Below are 3050 nucleotides of genomic sequence, written 5' to 3'. Positions count from 1 at the left end.
GGTAATGTTTGATTTACTTTGGATTATAATTTATGGAATAAGTAAATCATAATATTCGATAAATTAGCATTATTTTATGTTACCTATTTATTTCAGATTAAGTATTGACTGTTAATAAAAATAAAGCCTTAAGGGTATTTAAAAGTATAATACTGTTAACATTACTGTTAACAGTATGAAAATGGCAGTTGGAGTAGAGTCAGATCCGGTGCCTACTAGCAGGACATCACGGAATCAGTAGGTGATGAATAGTAATGTGCCTTAATGTTATGGCTTTAAAGTGCAAATTTCAATGATAGTTGCCATAGTTACAAAAAAGGCTGTAATTAAATTAATTCCATTACACCACTCTAAAATCTGAAATTATTTAGCGTTCTATAATTTCAAGTAGTGTGTTGATATTAATTAATTAACCAGTTACCAAAAATATAAACCTGTGTTTTTGCAGTTTTCAGCTGTAATTTTTCAAGGTAAAATATCATTTTTGCATGACTGATATAATTGTCAATTGCACCAAAAACCGATCAGACCATAACTTGAAGTTGCTTAATACTGAGTATTCACCTTCATTGAGCTAAGTATTTGTAAAAAAAACCACCTTAAAAATAATACTAAAACTCCAGAAATCTGTCGAAATACCGATAGCAAACGTGGAAATCTGTGTTTTTGCCAACAAAGGCGCGCGGCCGCGACTCGGGGCCTACTTGGCGCACAAAACACACATTTGCATAAAACTCGAATTGGCCTCAACGATGTGTATGCCACTGTTGTAATGCAACTTTAAAACTGGATCTCTAACATTACAAGCCGCAACTTCCTCTGCATTTCCGAAGATAACTTTTTAAGCGGTTCGTTTCGTAGATTCGTTTGGTTTCTGTAGAAAGTTTTTGGGAGGAAATTTTAATTTATGAATCTTTTAGTGATTATTGTCATCCGCCTAGCCTTTTCCCATCTATGTTGGGGTCGGCTTCCAGTCATACCTGAGGCAGCTGAGTACCTGTTTTTTTACGACGAACGACTGTCTATCTGACCTTTGGTTTAAGACTGGTTGTCCGTTATCATGTCTTTATATTTTTTTCTAGCCTTGCGTCTTTATATAAACGTGCAAACTCACTACTACAATGGATTCTAATCAAACACCATTTCATTTTATCACCATATCTGTTCAACAATAAAATATCCGTCTCAACACTAGTTCCGATTTACCTACATATGTTACTCAATTTGCAACATAAAGCTGAGAGCACACGCGAGGCGCGGCGTCAAATCTTGTCACTCGTTCAATAAAGAGCAAATAAACTCGAGTTCCGAGTACATTTGAGCTCACACTCGTGTTCAAGCAAGCTCTTGAAGCGCCACTCTGTAAGTGTTTAGCAAACTGTGTAAACAATACCTTCTTGTGATTTATGTAAAGCTTTCGTATTTATTTTCGATATTTTATTTTTTAAGAATAATGACAAGATTATTTTGAATTTTGATTTAACATGCAATAGTTACATGAACAGTTGTTGTTGTGTACTTGTAGGTGTCTGTCTATATATTTTGTGATAGAACATTGAAGGAAACTGTGTAAATAAAACTTGCGAAGGATGGATGCCGCTCACGAAATAAGTTTTTTTTTTAGTATTTCCAGCCAGAAAAAAGCATCTATTTTTGTAAGGTATATTTAGATTTAAATGTTATACGTTAGTCTGTAGTCGTGATTTGTCAACATTAAATTTTAAAAATATTTTCGTAAATAGACGTTGACATGACTCATCTGTATCCTGAAGAAACTCTTCGATTTAATCTTCTTATTTTGAAAAAGAAACTCTGTAATAAAATTGCTTTATACTATTTTTAGTAACTGTTGTTATATTTTATCAGTGTCGACATGCACGTAGGAGGGATCATAATTCGCAGCTCCCTCGAGGTACACTGGGAAGAACAAAAGAAATAAACAGTTTGTTGCACTGTTCGACTCCATTCACTAGGCGCTTTTAACTTAATAATAGATCTGTAACGCCCTTTCAAAGAGTGTTATAAATAACATAAAAATCATTCGACTTATGTTTTTTTTTCTTTAATTATCAGTATAATTGAATCCTAATTTTATCACACTATTGTGTTGACATAGTCATTATTTTGAAATATTTTGGGCTATCTACGTTCCCTCCTACCCCAGTACACCATAATCGTATTAAAACGCCTCCATTACACAGGATAATTATAAATTTTTAATGAACTCAATCTGTGTAAGTCTATCAACACCCGAGCACGGTAACTTTTCCAATAAACTCGACCTCTATGCGGAAAATCAAGTAATTTATTTTACAATCTTAATCTCCACGTTATCGCGTGGAAAAATAATTTATATTTGACTCTTGTACAATAAAATATACGTGACTACCAACTTGGGAAAAAGAACGTCTGGAGATAACAAAAGGAAAAGTATTATAAATTTTATTTTCCACTTTTATCAGCATTATAGCAAGTACCTAATCTAAAGGTAAAAGACATTGTGATGGAACTCGATTAAATTAAGTTACTACAGCGAAAAGGAGAGCAATTTCGATTCTCATAGAATTCAAATGAGCTTTTTATTCAAACACAAGACTGGAGGAAACACTAAAACAGACGTTTAGCTCCATTGCATCGGGACATACCTCCCGCTTACGTTTTTAAACTTGATATTGCTGATCTCTGAGAAAAACCTTTGACATCAGCGGGACATCTACATACTGTATAATTTTAAACCTGATCTTATTATTCTTATATTTTTCCATAAGTAGCAGTGCACTTTAACCTTTTATAGGTTTGTATGCATGTACCACTATCGGGCACAGCAAGCTTTTTATCGGCCGATAGCTTATTGGGATTTCCAATTGGTATCGGAATATATGGGAATGCGTATATTTGCCGATTTAAAACCGACCACGAAAAATTACAGAGGCTCAACCAGATTACGATTGAGCTTTTGTAAATTTTTATCTTCCAATAAAACTTTACTGTGTGGTTAGACCCTCGGACGGTATTGCTTACACTTGATTAAATAAATAACAAAATAAACG

The sequence above is a fragment of the Helicoverpa zea genome, chromosome 8 (assembly GCF_022581195.2).
Source record: "Helicoverpa zea isolate HzStark_Cry1AcR chromosome 8, ilHelZeax1.1, whole genome shotgun sequence".
Lineage (NCBI taxonomy): Eukaryota > Metazoa > Arthropoda > Insecta > Lepidoptera > Noctuidae > Helicoverpa > Helicoverpa zea.
The sequence above is the reverse complement of the archived record's forward strand: the minus strand, read 5'-3'. Positions refer to the sequence as shown.